At 37.5% G+C, this 20382-nt stretch overlaps 1 protein-coding gene and 1 long non-coding RNA gene across 3 annotated transcripts in view; both read left to right on the forward strand.

Moving 5' to 3' along the window:
• Positions 1-901: 901 nt before the first annotated feature.
• On the forward strand, positions 902-2514 carry LOC123523440 (uncharacterized). The gene is made up of 3 exons (XR_008370390.1): positions 902-963; positions 1366-1475; positions 2070-2514. It is a non-coding gene; the product is annotated as an uncharacterized LOC123523440 (long non-coding RNA).
• A 6462-nt stretch (positions 2515-8976) lies between these two features.
• LOC123524446 (cell division control protein 42 homolog) overlaps positions 8977-20382 on the forward strand; it is a 210078-nt gene continuing 198672 nt past the window's right edge. The window contains exon 1 of one of the 2 annotated variants that reach the window (XM_045302651.2): positions 8977-9092. The gene's annotated coding sequence lies outside the window, so the exon portion shown is untranslated. Of the gene's footprint in view, positions 9190-20382 lie in introns of both variants that reach the window. The other variant, XM_045302652.2, reaches the window with a different exon arrangement.

Consider the following 20382-nt stretch of genomic DNA (forward strand, 5'->3'; position numbering starts at 1 on the left):
AGGTGTGAAAATAATTGGACCGTGTTGCTGTGGGACTGTGTTACATGCACGTGTCATAGTTATCAATCATCATCTAAATTGTTTAATACATGAAAGAAATTGTATTCAACAATAATTGGAGAAAGAATGCATATATGAATGAAATTAAGAAAATGGGCCATATCTTAAATATATAACTTGAATTTAATAACTGGACCGTGTTGCTGTGGGACTGTGTTACTTGCACGTGTCATAGTTATCAATCATCATCTAAATTGTTTAATACATGAAAGAAATTGTATTCAACAATAATTGGAGAAAGAATGCATATATGAATGAAATTAAGAAAATGGGCCATATCCTAAACATATAACTTGAATTTAATTCTTAGAAAGACGTTTTCATATGGTAAATGTGTTAATGAAAAATAAATTGCAAATCTAAATAATTACTGTTTGTTACATGTAATAATCTAATAATTGTCGGATGATATGGCACAATTTTGACCGAATGATTACCTGCTGCATTTCGCACCTCCTCAAACGTGTGAGAAAACCACCTTTGATTAAATTATCGTTTATCCCCGCTTAACTAATTGCATTAAATTTAATTTGATTAACTAATCAGCTGTATGTTACGAACAACTCTGGTTATTATTCAGAGCTTTTCTTGAACCCTATCCGTGAATTTGCGATGGGCTATCATCCTATAATCAGCTACTGACTCTTGCGCCAACATACTTGTGTTTTTGTGTTTATTTACCCTACTTTTGACAGTTTTTGGTTGTTTGTTTTCACACGTGATGCACACACTTTTTACCCGTGATGCACAAAATCAATTAAAGGCATTTTTGTTTCGCCGCGTTTGATTGGTGATTCAAAAGTTTTCGACCAATAAAAATCATCCTAACGATATTCGGTGACAAAGTTGTTGACAGGTGAAGTTCACGACCCGTAACGGGATAAGTTTACGCTAATTGATTATGTAATGTTTTTACAAGCTGATTAGAAGCTGATAGATGTGATATACACATGTATGATAACTGCCTCGGGCGCCAGGTTTTAGGGCGACTTGGTTTTCGCTTTTCTGTACAAACAGAGCGAAGTCATCAGAAATAAAGCGACCACTTCGCTCACGTCGCCTAGAAGCGTGGACCCTGATTACATATTGTTACATGTTAAATTACATAATATATAAATAACTTCTCCAACTGCTATGAAGCAAAAAAAAAGTATAAACAGTACTGTCAACTGATGAATGCATCAGAGACATTTTTGGTCTCATTATTCATCACTATGTACAGTTTCAATTTTAGATCATTATACCCAATAATAAACTATGAAAAAAATATGGACATCTAAGTGTGAAATTAAATCTATTTTTCAGGTACAGCATCATATGTGTATATAAAGTATCAGCACACATGAATGAATTGAGACATGTTTAGTGACCCAATGTATTGTGTTCAAAGGCTCCATCCAACAGTTCAAAGACATGTAAGTATATTGGCATTATATATTACTATAGTAATATACCAGTACACACACTACCATAGTTCTAGGTCAATTGACAATTTTCCCCAAACATGACTGAATGTATCAGCCGATTTCCAACAGGACCCATAGCAGGTTTTATAATTATTCCCCTTGTATCAAGTCCAGACCAATATTATTATATATAATGGTTAAAAAGTACCAAATTAAGTAATCACTTGGCAGTCAACACAACTTGGGATATCAATGCAGTTAACTGGTAGAAATAAAACTTGTTACTATTTATACAATAAGAGCAATGCATAAGTTCAACCTATTAATCACTAACCCAAAACACTGAAAATATCTGTCTGCCTTCATTGGAACCTTATTCTACCAACATTTGAAATCAAATTGAGAAATAAAGCTTTGTGAAAATGCAACAAGTAATGTTAAAGTAATTACTTGCTTAAATCTGCAGTGTTGCTTGTATCATAAAGATGCACTAACTTTGAATACCATGTAAGATATTAATTTTATTTTAAAACTATGAACTATGGACAATACTAATGAAGAAACTGCTTTAATGGTTTAATATCTAGTGATTCATTATTTCAGCAGGTCATAGCAGTGGAGCAAATGGTGGCAAATGATGGCTTTGTGGTTGTTAGTGAAAAACTGTGGCAATCTACATTGGTGGTGGCAAACACTGACAGAAAATTTCTGGACCAGCAGTGACATCAAGTTGAAAATAATGACATATTTTACACTGTACTGAAGATATAATTGCGAAAATTATTTAAGAAATAATATATCTCATTCAGTGATTTGTCGCTGAATAAATCATTGTTTGGAGTTCAGATGCGAAGGAATTATATCACGAGGGCGCAACATTACTGAAAGGATTTTCTTCAAACAACTACAATTACATTGCATCCAAAATCAGTGGCACAGAAACCGGTAGGGGACTATGTATTGCCTTGCAATACTTCAGCAGCTTGTTGTTTTATATGTGTAACCTGTAAATGAATATTGGTGTGTTTTATAAAGTTAAGAAGTCCTAGATGAAATTTTTAGTTTTTGATTTTAGTCTCACCTATGGACATGCACTGCTTAGGGGAGCTCATTTGTGATCATCCTTTGTCCAAGACCGTGAATCAAACCTACAACCTGCTGCACACAGCATTTTCATTTAGGATATAATCATATGGGATATAACTTTTTGCTATTTCAGGGCCCTTAGAACTAGGCTGGAAAATTTTGCAGGTTATACCAAACTCATTTTCCAGCATTCCCTTGAAAATTTACCATGGTAAAACGTGGAACATTTTCCAGCCTAATCCAGGCTATGCTGGAAAATGTTACAGGTTTTTCCAGACTTTGGTTAAAAAACGGTCCGAATACTCCAGGTTCATGGAAAAACAGGAATTTTATTCCAGGCAGCCTGGAAGATGTTCCAGATTTTACCATGGTATATTTTCCAGGGATGCTGGTATATCATGGTACATATTCCAGCCTTGGCTTTTTCAAATTTTCCGCATTGATAATTTGGTTAGGCTGGAAAAGGCTGAAAACTTAGTCCGAATACTCCAGGCTATTTTTTTCCATTGATTTCCATGGTAAACCCTGGAACTATTTCACCCGGGTATAATAATAATCGACCTGTATTTGGGAACGGGTCTCAAAATTCAAATTTCGATTGGCCTACGATTGATTAGTTTGACTGGAAACAGTCATAACTACGCAGTGCAGCGTAAACAAACAAAAATGAATAAAACAAAACAAAACAAAACCATGGTGTCAAATAGTTGCAGTTGCATATCAATAGGCAAGTGTAATTTTCTAGACTATTTGGAAAACATGGATTTGCGGGCTTGATCATTCAAATATGTTTTGATTTTACTAAATTACCCATTAAAAGAAAAAAATAACACCCAAATAAGAAAAATGGTCGACAATATCTAAAAGGGTTTCTTCAAAACGAAAGACAGGAAGATTACGGATACACCTCATTTTTTTCCAAAACATTACTACTTTAGTTTTCGAAGCATTAACTTTGAGGCCCCATAACTTACAATATTCTGACATAGCGTTCAAAGCTGTCTGGATATCAAGAGCACTTTCAGCTTATGTGACATATACCACAGCCGATAGATTTTACGCAATCTGTTTTCGTCGCACAAATCTCAGACAAATACGTCAAAATCACCCAGTCAAAGTTAGTATATTAGAAATCATGCATTACGTTCAGATATAAAATATATTTCAGAGCAACTTTGATAAAAAAAAAGTAACTGTTTAAAATCCAAAGTTATAATTAATTTTTCCCCAACAGTCAAATTTGACACATAGCGCAAAATGGCGGTATTTTACAAACACTTTAGGAACTTTCTAATTTTGAATTAGTTGTTGTTGTTAATCTTTTTTTGACCGGAAGGTCATGGCGATGACTGACGCCAATGAACACGTGCTGTTGTCGTCTTCTCGGTACTGTATTCTCCAGGTACTTTTACTCATGTTACTTAATTTACATAGCTTGAGGGACGTTGTTTTTAGTTAAATCTCTTCGTTTTCACTAAGAAATTTTGAAAGGCAGCGGCTATACCCTCTCTAACTGACTCAGGAGCCTCTTCAATCTCTCCAGCTAAAACTTTTAGAGTAACTGGCCCACACTGAATATAATTTCTGTGGAGCAAATCCTCCACAGTTTCCACCATTTCAATCCTCATACTGTCGTATCTCTCTCATTCAAATATAAAGTGTTCCACTGTCTCTGCAACCCCGCAGTGGTCACACTCCGGAACCTGTTCCACATTAATCTTGGCCATATGATGGTTTAATCTACAGTGTCCACTGATCATTTGGTTAAATATACTGAATGTGTTACGGCTGAATTCCCCAAATAAATCCCTGGTTCCTACAGATGTGTATATTTCCTGTATTTTGTCAACTTTGTCAGAGTGTATATACTTGTTGTTCCATTTTTGCATAACCTTTTCTTTCATAATTCTGACTGCATCCCTTGAGTCTAACATTCCTGTCCCTTCATCTGTACTGTCAATCATGCTTTTTGCTGCTAACTTTGCTTGTTGATCTGCAAGTTCATTGCCTTTCAGACCTTTGTGGCCAGGTATCCAGTGCACCGCGACTGTGTTCCGGCGATCTTCCAGTAAACCAATTTTGCCTTTTATTTTCAGTACTGTCTCCACTTTATATGCAGGTGTTTCTTTGCAGAAGACCGAAATGATAGCTGATTGGCAATTGGTAAAAAGGTGTATTTTCTTATCCATTATGTGAGTTGCCTCTACTAAAAAATCCATTGCTATTTCAATACCAACTACCTCTCATGAGAAATTGTTACCAATTTTGCTTACGGTACTCCTTTGTTTAAAAGGATTGGCTGTCAGATTTCAAAGGGTCTGTATTATGTTTCGCTGCTAATCTGATCACTTCTTGAGCCTGTCTGAGTTTGATGTGAAGATCAATTGGAGTGCAGTTTGTTAGTATCTCCAGTGTATCTGTGCTAGTACTACGAAGACATCCAGATGCTTTTAACATTGCACTTGTTTGGATCTTTTCCATATTTTGGCTGAAATTGTCTCCGGCAGAAACCAAAGCTGCAGCTCCATAGTCAACTACTGGTAGTACTAACGCCTTGTACAGTCTCATGAATGTTGATTGTGGGCAGCCAGCATGAGTGTTGGCAAAATTATCTAAGCTGTTCAAAGCACTAAATCCACTTGCAACCTTATCAGATATATGTTTATTGAAGTTAAGTTCATCGTCCAGAGTGATTCCTAATAGTTTTTTGTGTTTAACAATAGGGAGTGAACTACTGTTCATTTTCACAGCAGCATGTTGTCTGTCCATATCAGTGATATTGTCTCCAAAGATAAGTACCTCTGTTTTCTCAGGTGCTATTGACATGTTCCACTTATTACACCAAGTTGCTATGCTGTCTAGATCACTGTTTGTCTCCATAACTGTTTCTTGCAAACTACTGTCTGAGTTAAGCAGACTAGCATCATCAGCAAACTCTGCATGTATTCCCCTGGTGCTTTTGAGGGCGTCACTGGTGTACATGTTGCAAAGAATTGGTGATATGACTGACCCCTGTGGAATTCCAACTTTGGAAATGAATGTAGGAGACTTATAATCATTTACTTTAATATAGTATTGTCTATCCTTCAAAAAAGTTTTCAAATATAGCCAGAGTCTGCCATTCACACCATTACCTGCTGCCTTTTTCAATAGTCCTCCCCGCCAGATCCGTTCATAACACGACTCATAGTCCATGATTGTTAGAACAACATACTCTTTGGCTTTCTGTGTCATTTCTATTGCATTAACAATTCGCATCACAGTCTGTGTACATGACCTGTTTTTCCTATAAGCATTTTGTGACTCTGACAAACCCCCCTCAACTTCCAGTTTCCAAGTTAACCTGTTCGAAAGAATTCTTTCCATCATTTTACCTATTACGCTTTCTAGTGTTATTGGTCTATAAGATCTGACATTGTTGTAGTCAGTTTTGCCTGGTTTTGGAAGCATTACTTTTGGATCTAACTTAAAAGCTTCTGGTAGAACTCCCTTTGCCGATGACTTTTGAAATATGTACCAAAGGCCTTCATATATTGCTTCTCCTCCTTTCTTCGCCATTGTTGTAAATATCTTTTCTTCTGGACTTGGGGCACTATGGGATGCTGATATATTGATGGCACTGATCACCTCATCTAAAGTGATGTCACTGTTTTCACATTCACAGTAGGATGTGTAATTTCTTTTTGCTATTTTGGCCTTTTCATTGGTCTCCATGTTTGATACTTCTTGCTCAACTTCCTGGTACCAGTCTCTGTCATAGGTTATTACATCCAAAGTTTCCTTACCATACCTTTCCTTAAATTCAAAAAATATTTCTTCATCTGTGACAGCTATAGTCTTATCTCCTCTTACCAAGGGCTGGATTACACTTCTACTGATTTCTAACAGAACTGACCACAGTCCAGAATTTCTGGTTGTCTTTATAGTCCATTTTGGCCACAATTTGTTCTACATACTCGGATTTAGCTCTCTCTTCTTCTTCTTTAAATTCTTGCCTAGCAATGTTTAACTGCTGAAGGTTGTTCTCATCACTTCTTTTCTGGAAATGTCTTCTCATGGTCTTAAAAATTTTTTCTAACAGCGATAGCTTCTTTGTCCAGTAACCTTTACTGTATTTGCAAATTTTCTTTTTTGGTATGACTCTTTCAGCAGTGGTGAGGATTACATCAATAAATTCTTCATAATCCTCATTTACATGACTATTATGATTTCTTTTTTCCTTCCAAACTTCAACACATGCAGAACATTCTGCTTTCCGCCTCAGTCTGTCTTTTCGAAGTCCCATTTTTCTCTCACTATTAATTCTTTCTCAACTACTATTTCAAATGTTATCATGCTGTGATCAGTATTTAAGAAAATCTCTTGCTGTACTTTCCAATTGTAAATCTTCCTTGTAAGGTCTATGCTTGAAATAGTAAGATCTATAATTTTATCCTTCCTTGTAGGTTGTGCATCATTTAGTACATACAGATTGTTCTCTATAAGGTATTCATGTAGTATCAAACCAAGCTTGTTATGACTTTGATCATTCCAGTATTGATGATGTGCATTGTAGTCCCCAAGTAGTAACACTGGAAGGTCTTTATCCAATAATGCTCTGTCTGTCACATTAAATTAGTCTCTTGAGCATATCCTCATCCCCTGGTGGAATATACACTGACCCTACTAGATATCTATGTTCTTTTGAGTAAATATTACACCATACAGCTTCAATATCTTGTCTATACAAATCTTTTCTTTGAAGCACTTTTATATTTTTTGTCATCATTAAAGCAACTCCTCCACCTCTTTTACTGGTGCTTTCATTAGCTATCCAATGCCACTTATTTTTAATATTGTCTTTTATCTTTGTTTCAGGATGCCAAATTTCAGATAATGCAATAATGTCTATATTGTCTTTCAGTACAGCATTCTCTAGTAACTGAAATGAGGTATTTAATGACCTCACATTTGCTTGTGCAATTTTCATTTTGATTGTTTTTCTGATTTCTCCATTCAAAACAAATATAATCATACAAACAATTTCATGGAATCAACGATTGAAATTAAATAACTTTCATAAGGTAAAAAAACAAAAACAAAATCCTATATACACAATGTTGTTTTGTTAATCTATTGCCTATTTTGTAGTTTTGCCCGGAGACTGATGAAGGCAGCACACTGAGTTGAGCTTGCTGGGTGATGTCCCTCACAATTAGCACACCTTATTTGACCAGAGCATTTACCTGTATGATTATTACTGCACTTTTCACACTTAAGTTCTTTAGTACAAACTAAAGCAATATGACCAAACTGCTGACATCTAAAGCATCTAGTTGGTATATTACGCTTTGTTCTGTATGAATGCACTGACACTTTTTTGTGATTAACAACTATTTCTGACTGAAACAAATCCTTTATATTTTCATGTGACTCACATGTCACAACTGCTATTGGCAAAGGTTTATTTGTATCTCGATAGTATAGTCTTCTGCATTTAATAGTGATCCCTGTCTGCTAGAACACTGTGTCTTGAATTAGTTTTTCACTTACACAAGGGCTTACATTAGTTTGATAAAAACAGAATTATTATTCTTTAAAATGAAGTTTAAAGAGTATTTATTTATTAATTTTGTTGGGTTTAACGTCGCACCGACACAATTTTAGGTCATATGGCGACTTTCCTGCTTTAATGGTGGAGGAAGACCCCAGGTGCCCCTCCATGCACTATTTCATCACGAGCGGGCACCTGGGTAGAACCACCGACCTTCCGTAAGCCAGCTGGATGGCTTCCTCACGTGAAGAATTCTACGCCCCAAATGAGGTTTCGAACCCACATCGATGAGGGGCAAATGGTTTGAAGTCAACGACTCTAACCACTCGGCCACGGAGGCCCCTTTAAAGAGTAATATCTATATAAAACAAAAAAGTTTACAGCCGAAAGAATGTTTATGTACGATGCAAATATTTACGTTTTTTAATGTTTGTTCTTATAGTGACTCCATTTCTGTAAGAGAAATATACACATAGAGGAACATACTATTGAAATTTCATGCTAATTTCTTTTATTTCTAAATAGTATACTCACATGTGCTTGTTTGTTCATTATTAGACTTTTGAATTTTTTTCTCGGCTTAAGTTTGATAAATATAAGATACCACCAGCATCTAGGTTTCCTTTCAGATTTTCATGTATGCCGTGTCGATAGCTCACAAGACTAAGTCACGTGATGACGCATCAACAACATGTTCCGATAAAAGGGGTATAACGTTATGTTTTTACATAGGCAAATCGAAATGGTAAGTTTTTCTTGTTTATTAAATAGATTATATATGTAAAAAATTACCACGAGCATAGATTCCACCAAAGAAGTATAAAACTTATTTTTATAGCCACTCTAGCTGGTGCTTTGCCTTTCTGTACTTTCAATACTTTGATTAGAGTTGCTACTCTTCCTCGTGGAGGAAAACATATTATTGCAAATGGCGATCTAGCTCGGCAGGTGTTACAAAACTGTTAATGTATGATAGCAGCAATTAATTCTGTATTGATACATTAAAGGTGATGTACTTGATTCTGTCTTTTGCTTAAAGCTTAGCGTACAGTGCTTTCGATTAGTCAGTTCCGGATCACTTTTATGGTTCGATGGATCAAAGAAGTAGGGATATATATATTTTTTATAGCTCTGATGGATATTTGTTGTCTTGAAACTTGAACATCATCAAATAATAGAAAGAAAAAGTTGTTTGACACGAAAATTGAACAGCTTATAAAATATATATAAAAACCGATTGTCAATTTATTGAGAAATATTGTAACTGTGGGAAACTTACCAGGTGGAATCAGTCTGTACTTTATGCTAATTGGGACAATAGCCAAATAATATTGTCTAGCAACACCAGCAACGTCTTTTCGTGCTGCCCGCGCCAAGGGAAATCACTCTTGCTGTGTTCCGGGTTCAGGCTATCGCCCCGTAGGCCGTACCAGACCGTACGCGAGCACTACACTCCTCCCCGTCCTATTGAAAGGAGGTAGTCCCTACACCATGGAAGTAGACCATGGTGTCTTAGACCATGGAGGTATACCATGGTCTCTTGCTCATAAATATGAGATGTTCCTGGGTTTAACCAGTACTAGTATTGTGTCACTTTAGCCACAATACCACCGCTACCGGCGACCATGGATCTCCGCATCCATAGTGCACCGGGATCAGCCCCTATGGCTTAAACAGACTCAGTTCTTCTATAGATAGTCAATGCTATCATAAGAACTGTTCCTACTCCAAGAATGGTCAGCAGCCGAACACTTACCATAAAACAACCTTTAGTCAAACAGGCGGCTGACTCTTACCTCACACAGTTGTCTCTACCTGAGCTTTGCCTAACAGAGGGGGGCCTAGGTAACCTTACTGCTAGTCCAAGCAGAGCTCAAGTCTCCTCTGTGACAGGGCCTTGCGGTGCCTGCCCTATCCTAGTAAAACTGTGTGAGACCACACTTTCCTTGTCTGGGGTCTCTTGGACGAGGCTTCATCGGACTAATCTGTTTCAGAGTCCGATGTCTCAAAGAGGGAAGGCTATGACAGAGTTCAATAGCTTCCTCCTTCAGACTTTTCAGCATACCAAGATGTATGCCATCTTGACCTTAGTCACACTAACATAAAACACAATCTAACAGAAGAAATTGTTCCTTGTTTCACCGATTTGACTCAGCCGCTTGACTGGCACAAAACAGATCGGACCATGCCTGATCTGTCCTACCTCGTTACCAATCCAAAACAAACAGCAATCTCTAATCCTGTTTCAACACTTTACTCAGCTCCACTGAGAACCACCAACTATACAGTCCAGTTTTATCCCTCAGAGCTCCTAGATCCGGTACCGAGATGGAATTCTGAAGGCTAGACCCCAGACCCTTTGTAGAGTCAGAGGTACCTGTCGCACCCTTAAGCACGGCAAGTCTTTAGTTTGTCCTTTCCAGAGGAAAGGACCTTAGACTGTGAACTTGGTCGTCCTACAGTAGGCACTGAACCTGACTGTCCAGACGTGACTGTATTACCAAGGCTCTAAACAGCCCAGGTCTCAACCTTCCTTGTGGTCCATGTTCATGCTTACAACAGCATCCTTAAACATATCTACCACAAAGGAGCTTACTAACTCCCTCGGAGTAGTCTAAATCTATACCAGCACCAAAAATTACTTCATCTGGTAGGCTACTTTTCCCAGAAGGGTCATCCCGCATCTGAGACTACTATTGCAAGGACTGGCTTGCCACTCTTACCTTTGGTGTCATCTGTGGTTCCATCCTGATACCCGTAGACAGTCGTACCCATGCCAATGTTGGTCTCAGATTCCCCGGATGCTCTGTGATGTAAACTCCAGGTAACCCCTTTACCAACGGCACTGCGTCGTCTAAATCAAGAAACCCGTAGACAGTCGTACCCATGCCCTTGTTGGTCCTAGGTCCCTCAAACGCTCTATGATGGAAGCTTCGGTGTCCCCTATGACCAACGGCACTGCGTCGTCTACAAGGTTAAAGGACCCCAACTTTCGTTGTCTTCTTAACAGTAATTACACCTGCCACAAGGTAACTGCTCCAGTCGTGTCCCAGCATGATACTCATTGCAATGCTTCCAACCGGCATTCAAGACATTGCCTTAGCTTTATCATGCTCACGACCTACCCCGTGTTGCAGCACAATATTCAAACGAGACAGCTCCTCCGGCCACTGTCTCACCAGTTAACCTTGAGGCTCTTGGAACCCCATGAACCACCTCAAACTTGAGTGGTCATTCCGTACAATAAAGTCTACCAAATAAGAAACTACCATAATTACCATATGCAATGACCTTTTCCTTGCCGACCTGGACCTATGGTACCCATGCACTGATCTATTTATTCCATGCATTGGTGTAAAGCATAAACTCATCCATCCCCATCAGCAAGGCTAACCCAGGCGGTTGCATCAGAGCCTCTTATCAAAACTTCAAAAGCTCTGACCCACTCTCCCCGCCACACAAACCGAAGTTTGCCTGTCAAAGCATAAAACAGATTTTGCTTTTATAAAGCCTCTATGGTAGTTCACCAGATTCACCTCTACTGGATCTGACTGTCATGACTTCTTCAAATTTAAGCTCTAATTGCTTAAGTGCCTCAATGACAGTCCTATTATCTGGTGCCCCTTGTGTGCTACCGGCCATTTCTCCCACTGCAAAAATACGTTCCTCCTCTTCGCACCATTCCTCCTCTTCGAACGGCTTAGGTTGGTGCTTTGACATACCAAATATAGCCATGTGTGCCTGTTGGTATTTACAGACTACCTGCTTGGCCTGTTGGATACTCATAGGATCAAGCATAAACACATGATGGCCTGCATCCTTATCTAACAGGCCCTGACAGAAACGACTTATGACTTGATTAGTCACAAATGAATCTGGCAGGCCTCTGAACGCTCTTTCTGCAAGTGTCAAAAGCCGGTCTGCAAAATCATCTAACGACTCGCCCTCCTCCTGGCAACTCGTGCTCACCAAACCGCGCCTCAAGCTTACTATGTAAACCCTGGTAAGAGTTCACCTCACCACTATCATGTATCAGTACATAATAGTCCATAGCTTTGCCAGTAAGACACCAGCACAAGCCCTCAAATTTCTCAGCATCTGACCATCCGCATGTCTCAGCATATCTGGAAAACTTTAAATCAAAAGCTTCCCAGCTGCCCTTACCATCAAATGCCAAATGCTTTTGCAAAGAACTTAATTTCTTTGCCAGCTGACTATAGTCGGCTCCCACTCCCCCATCTGATGATGGTCTACTTGCATTGGCATTACCATCATCACCAAAAGGAGTGCTACCTTCACCAAGGTTGAAATTCAGTTTCGTTTCTGGTAACGATACCTTATTCCTGCCCAATGCTGGTGTCCCAAGGAATTCAGCTGGAGTTTTCAATAATGGCCTGTGCATACCAGAAGATACAGCATGCATTCTCGGTCTAGGGGTGATCAAGTCCCCAGGCCTAGCTAGAGTATTTCCGGTCTTAATTTGTGACCAAGCACTGGGCTCTTTTCTAGCCTCAGGCTCCTTATCACTGTCCTGAAGTGGCCATAGTTTATTCTGGGTAAAATCAATTCGACCCAGCTCAGACTCTGTAAATTTCTTACGACACAGCACGGACAAGACTTCCGGGGTTATGTTCCCCGTCGCCTCACGCACCAACAAAATTGCACTGGCAATTTTTGTATTAATTCCAGGTATCATTCTCAATTGCTCAAGGGTAGCAAAATTAATTGAAACCACTTGTGCACTAATACCAGATGTAACTGACTTACCTTCTGGACTCTTTTGTTGTGACATCTTTGATAAAAATCAAAATAACAACAACAAAATCAGAAATAAATTTAATTATTTCAATTCCAGAATGATCCAAAAAAAATTCTTTTAAGGATCCTAAAGCTTCAACAAAGGTAAACTACAATGCCAACTATAGGGATTTCCGATTGTGTAAGTCCCAACAAACTGTCTGGAAATGTCGAATAATTTTTCAATTATTCAACCTATTACACTTAAATAAGTGTTTTAGACCTAGAACGTAATCGACTAAATTCAATTACGCCTTACCTGGTCCCTTTTCCAACACAAGTCACAACCGTTTTTAGACTGGCAAGTTGGCCAAGCCTAAAAATAGAAGTTCGGTAGCGATTTATTGGTCGGCGAAATATGGGCTCAAAATGAACCGCTGCCACCAATATTGTAACTGTGGGAAACTTACCAGGTGGAATCAGTCTGTACTTTATGCTAATTGGGACAATAGCCAAATAATATTGTCTAGCAACACCAGCAACGTCTTTTCGTGCTGCACGCGCCAAGGGAAATCACTCTTGCTGTGTTCCGGGTTCAGGCTATCGCCCCGTAGGCCGTACCAGACCGTACGCGAGCACTACAGAAATGCTTGAATTCCGGAAAAGGGTCCAAATTAAATGATTAAGGGGCCGCACTTTGGACAGTGTAGCGACATTAAAATCTCACTGTTGTCAAAGAAATGTTGCTCATCTTTGTTTTGAAACATTTGCACCACTGTACAAGTGCTGAAATTTCAAATGACAAGGATAAACATGGTTTTCAGGAAGTTTGAAAATTGTTTATTTTCATTTCTTTACAAAGTGAATTGTTTTTCAAAGACAAAGGGGGACAACTTTTTGAAAATAAATACGAGACAGTATGGAACACAATGGGAAAACATGTATTGATTGGCTAGAATGTCGGTATAGATGTTGTTCATTTGCAAAACATTGTAGGTCAGAGACCACCAATTCAAAAAAGTACAGGGAACTTACTGGGAATGAGGAAAGTGTATACCTGGGAATAAGGTAACGTCTGCGCGTTCTGATTGGTCAGTCATGTAAACAAACCCAGGAAGTGATTATTTTTTCAAAATTGATATTTTTTCACTGCATTTACATTATTGTACTATACATTTTGACAAAATCTGGTCACCCTGATCAAACGATTTTCTCCCGCCATGTCAATGATGTAAATAGGGGGTCATCTCATTCACACGAAAATTACTTAAAGTATCACTATTCATATGTTTTTCGTCCAATATTTTGGTAGAACTAAGATAGTTTTTGAAAGACTTGTAATTAGATATACATGTTTCAATGTATGGAAGGCCGTACACACCATAATGTTACAATGTAAGTCTATGGGAAAACAATTGGTGGTCTCTGACCTATAATAGAGCTAAAACATGACTTTCGTCGGAAGCCATCACAGGTAATGTAAATGGCCACAAATCTGTTGTAAATGATGTAGAAAGACATTTTCGTGCAAAAATAAGCGTGAAATTTGATTTTTTTTAAATTGTGGCCTCATTTTTATCTGAGCTTTTGGGCCAGAAAGGATCATTTTTATCTCTGTAATGTTAGAGAATGATCAAAACTATTAGACCTTATTTCTATTTTTTACGGAATGAATCGTATTTCAGCTTCTAAGTCAAATCAAATGCAGATAACTGAAATTTTCACGAAAAATTGCAATCTGAAGACGACAGGGACTGAGTCTTGGCATATAAATCAACAGGGGGTGACCCCAGTAAACTGTCCATATCTTTCTTAAAACTGAACACTTCTTGATGAAACTTTGTAAGACATTTGGTAATGGATCATGTTTCACAATATCACTGTAAACTTGGAAAATGTGATACGGAACATTCATCTATAGGTCAGAGACAACCAATTCAAAAAAGTACAGGGAACTTACTGAGAATGAGGTAAGTGTTTACCTGGGAATAAGGTAACGTCTGCGCGTTCTGATTGGTCAGTCCTGTAAACAAACCCAGGAAGTGATTATTTTTTCAAAATTGATATTTTTTCACTGCATTTACATTATCGTACTATACATTTTGACAAAATCTGCTACATTTTATGTGTATTGAAAAAAAGTTTTATCAAACCTGGGTCACTCAAAATGAAAGACCCTGATCAAACGATTTTCTCCCGCCATGTCAATGATGTAAATAGGGGGTCATCTCATTCACACGAAAATTACTTAAATAAAGTATCACTATTCATATGTTTTTCGTCCGATATTTTGGTAGAACTAAGATAGTTTTTGAAAGACTTGTAATTAGATATACATGTTTCAATGTATGGAAGGCCGTACACACCATAATGTTACAATGTAAGTCTATGGGAAAACAATTGGTGGTCTCTGACCTATAATAGAGCTAAAACATGACTTTCGTCGGAAGCCATCACAGGTAATGTAAATGGCCACAAATCTGTTGTAAATGATGTAGAAAGACATTTTCGTGCAAAAATAAGCGTGAAATTTGATTTTTAGCTCACCTGTCACAAAGTGACAAGGTGAGCTTTTGTGATCGCGCGGCGTCCGTCGTCCGTGCGTGCGTCCGTAAACTTTTGCTTGTGACCACTCTAGAGGTCACATTTTCCATGGGATCTTTATGAAAATTGGTCAGAATGTTAACCTTGATAATATCTAGGTCAAGTTCGAAACTGGGTCACGTGCCATCAAAAACTAGGTCAGTAGGTCTAAAAATAGAAAAACCTTGTGACCTCTCTAGAGGCCATATATTTCACAAGATCTTCATGAAAATTGGTCAGAATGTTCACCTTGATGATATCTAGGTCAAGTTCGAAACTGGGTCACGTGGGGTCAAAAACTAGGTCAGTAGGTCTAAAAATAGAAAAACCTTGTGACCTCTCTAGAGGCCATATTTTTCATGAGATCTTCATGAATATTGGTCAGAATGTTCACCTTGATGATATCTAGGTCAAGTTCCAAACTGGGTCACGTGGGGTCAAAAACTAGGTCAGTAGGTCTAAAAATAGAAAAACCTTGTGACCTCTCTAGAGGCCATATTTTTCATGAGATCTTCATGAATATTGGTCAGAATGTTCACCTTGATGATATCTAGGTCAGGTTCGAAACTGGGTCACGTGGGGTCAAAAACTAGGTCATTAGGTCTAAAAATAGAAAAACCTTGTGACCTCTCTAGAGGCCATATTTCTCAATGGATCTTCATGAAAATTGGTCAGAATGTTCAGCTTGATGATATCTAGGTCAAGGTCGAAACTGGGTCACGTGGGGGTAAAAACTAGGTCAGTAGATCTAAAAATAGAAAAACCTTGTGACCTCTCTAGAGGCCATATTTTTCATGAGATCTTCATGAATATTGGTGAGAATGTTCACCTTGATGATATCTAGGTCAAGTTCGATACTGGGTCATGTGGGATCAAAAACTAGGTCAGTAGATCTAAAAATAGAAAAACCTTGTGACCTCTCTAGAGGCCATATTTCTCAATGGATCTTCATGAAAATTGGTCAGAATGTTCACCTTGATGATATGTAGGTCAAGTTTGAAACTGGGTCACGTGCGGTCAAAAACTAGGTCAGTAGGTCTGAAAATAGAAAAACCTTGTGACCTCTCTAGAGGCCATATTTTTCAATGGATCTTCATGAAAATTGGTCAGAATGTTTACCTTGATGATATCTAGATCAAGTTCGAAACTGGGTCACGTGGGGTTAAAAACTAGGTCAGTAGATCTAAAAATAGAAAAAACCTTGTGACCTCTCTAGAGGCCATATTTTTCATGAGATCTTCATGAATATTGGTCAGAAGGTTCACCTTGATGATATCTAGGTCAGGTTCGAAACTGGGTCACGTGGGGTCAAAAACTAGGTCAGTAGGTCTAAAAATAGAAAAACCTTGTGACCTCTCTAGAGGCCATATTTTTCATGAGATCTTCATGAAAATTGGTGAGACTGTTCAGCTTGATGATATCTAGGTCAGGTTCGTAACTGGGTCATGTGCCGTCAAAAACTAGGTCAGTAGGTCGAAAAATAGAAAAACCTTGTGACCTTTCTAGAGGCCATATTTTTCATGAGATCTTCATGAAAATTGGTGAGAATGTTCACCTTGATGATATCTAGGTCAAGTTTAAAAGTGGGTCACGTGCCTTCAAAAACTAGGTCATTAGGTCAAATAATAGAAAAACCTTGTGACCTCTCTAGAGGCCATATTTTTCAATGGATCTTCATGAAAATTGGTCAGAATTTTTTATCTTGATGATATCTAGGTCACATGTGCTGAAAAACTAGGTCACTTTGTCAAATAATAGAAATAACGACGTCATACTCAGTTCAACACTGGGTCATGTGGGGATAGGTGAGCGATTCAGGACCATCATGGTCCTCTTGTTTTTAAATTGTGGCCTCATTTTTATCTGAGCTTTTGGGCCAGAAAGGATCATTTTTATCTCTGTAATGTTAGAGAATGATCAAAACTATTAGACCTTATTTCTATTTTTTACGGAATGAATCGTATTTCAGCTTCTAAGTCAAATCAAATGCAGATAACTGAAATTTTCACGAAAAATTGCAATCTGAAGACGACAGGGACTGAGTCTTGGCATATAAATCAACAGGGGGTGACCCCAGTAAACTGTCCATATCTTTCTTAAAACTGAACACTTCTTGATGAAACTTTGTAAGACATTTGGTAATGGATCATGTTTCACAATATCACTGTAAACTTGGAAAATGTGATACGGAACATTCATCTATAGGTCAGAGACAACCAATTCAAAAAAGTACAGGGAACTTACTGAGAATGAGGTTAGTGTATACCTTGGAATAAGGTAACGTCTGCGCGTTCTGATTGGTCAGTCATGTAAACAAACCCAGGAAGTGATTATTTTTTCAAAATTGATATTTTTTCACTGCATTTACAGTATCTTATTATACATTTTGACAAAATCTGCTACATTTTATGTGTATTGAAAAAAAGTTTTATCAAACGATTTTCTCCCGCCATGTCAATGATGTAAATAGGGGGTCATCTGATTCACATGAAAATTACTTAAATAAAGTATCACTATTCATATGTTTTTCGTCCGATATTTTGGTAGAACTAAGATAGTTTTTGAAAGACTTGTAATTAGATATACATGTTTCAATGTATGGAAGGCCGTACATGCCATAATGTTACAATGTAAGTCTATAGGAAAACAATTGGTTGTCTCTGACCTGTAAGAACTTATTTTCAAGGTTTATAATTCTCTTTTTATTGATTAATCATTTCTGTTTCATGAAAGTAATTATGCACATTTGTTTACAATAGTTGTTTCCCTTTGATTTGATTGCAAATGGCAATCTGTCAAAAATGTTTATGGTGGACAAATAGAAAAAAAAAAAGTAAATCAATGACAATCTTACATAAGGTAAGAACATTCATCTACAATATCAAGTTCACTATTATCACAATAGAACTTATACTGATTCCTCTTGCGTTTTGACCTGCTGAACACAACAACTTAAAAGATATTATGAACCGACGTAAATTGAACGTCTCGCAATTGTCTTTACATGGACAACATCTTTACTCGGTCCAATATATGGTTAAATGCATTGTCCTGTACTGTTCCAAACATCAAATATTCACAAGAAGTTATTCCCCTTTAAAATAGAATTACATTTGTAAAGAAATAAAAACAATTAATTTTCAAAATTTTGTCACTATTAGTACCGAGTTGCCCTAATAATAATGGCAGTAAAACTAATAAGTGTTTATGGGGGAAGGGTTCTTCTTATTATTCCTTTGTGGTTCAATGAGCAATACAATGGTATACAGTTTACTATTTTAATAGATCTCTCTCTCTACTGGTACTAATGATAAACCCGGACAGATGATAAAGTCGACCACCTTGAAAATATTCGATTGCAATCGGTTATTTATAAAATTGAACACACCATCTAATAGTTTCCGCTTACAACACCAACTGGTGTAAATAAAAACAAAATTGGTAAATATTCTGTATAAATAAATGACTTACATTTATCTGTATAAAAAATATTTATCCAAAATTACTGGGGAAGAGGGTGTTTTTTGCGCATGCTTACTGTCGCCACATGAAGGCCTGACATTTGGTCACTTTTCATTACTTGATCAGGAATGACTGTTGCAGATTTTTGGGAAAATTATGTTTCAATATAATACTACGAAGAAAATTTTGTAAATGATAAAGTGTTCGAATTTATCATCAGTCAACCTTCGTACAGTCCCCATTTTACAAACCCCTTTCGGGGTCTCACTTCATGTGAGTTTGCTAACTAAATATAAATTTGAATTATGTAAAGTTTTCAGCAAATGTTAAGCTTTATTTTGATACCGACCATTAATTACAAATTGCAGAAATAAAAAAGTTACCAGTAAAAAACCTCATTTTCTGTTCGGGTTTATCATCAGTACCAGTATATGGTATGGTACAAAACAAATCCTGAAAATACATAATATGAACAATACTTACTAGAAGCTATAAATGCTTACAATCATGTAAGACACATAATTGTTGCACAAAATACTATACAGTTCATATTAAGCATATCTCTTCATAAAGTAATAACATTTCAGGATTAAACATAATTATACATGTGTGTGTAGTGGCATATTACAGCTAAAAATACATATACTTCAGGTAGTGTGTAAACATACGTATACCAGTGGTTCCATTTGACCCGGGACCCCGGGTCCGGACCCGGGAGATTTTCAAAAGACGCTCAAAGGACCCAGCATGATACTTGCCTGTGCGTCACTCGGGACCTGGAGGCATTTTCCTTTGATAATTCTTCCTCTTATCATTCATTTCCTACAGTAAAACTATGTCCACGATAAACACATGTACTCAATATAAACACTCGCGGTCATGCCCTCCTGCCTTTGATCTTCTGCTAAATCCCGCCCTTTATCCTGTAGACATGCCTGGCCGATTTTTCTTTATCAGCAAGTTACGTCACGGCAAGTGCACATAGGTAATGAGAATCAATGAAGTGTTAAGATTAACTGATAAAGCGTATTGATTGCGTACTGTCAAAAAAGGCGTCAATTATTAAATTATCTGTACCAGCTGATTACTGAGCATGTGAAAAGTGCCCTGCAAGATTTCTACATGCAAAGTTTAAATTAGACCATTGTTTAGTGATCGTACCTTAATTTCAACAAGAAAATCCACAAATTTTGATGAATTTGGAAAGCAAAAATATGTTTAGAATGTCCGTTCACGATTCTAATTACATCTGATGACATATGCAATTTTTTCAAAATTCACTAAAAAAACTGACTTTCAATGCAATTTTTAATGAAAAGTAGCATCATTATTTGAGGAACTATCTCTGGTTTACGTTAGTGGACCAAGTTAACTGAGCAAAAACAACATTCAGACGACTTTCCGAAAGTGTACCAGTATCCGGCTAGTACGTTTTGGATACATTTTTATGCCCCCCTTCGAAGAAGGAGGGGTATATTGTTTTGCAGATGTCGGTCGGTCGGTAGGTCGGTCGGA

Source organism: Mercenaria mercenaria, chromosome 3 (genome assembly GCF_021730395.1).
Source record: "Mercenaria mercenaria strain notata chromosome 3, MADL_Memer_1, whole genome shotgun sequence".
In the NCBI taxonomy this organism is placed as follows: domain Eukaryota; kingdom Metazoa; phylum Mollusca; class Bivalvia; order Venerida; family Veneridae; genus Mercenaria; species Mercenaria mercenaria.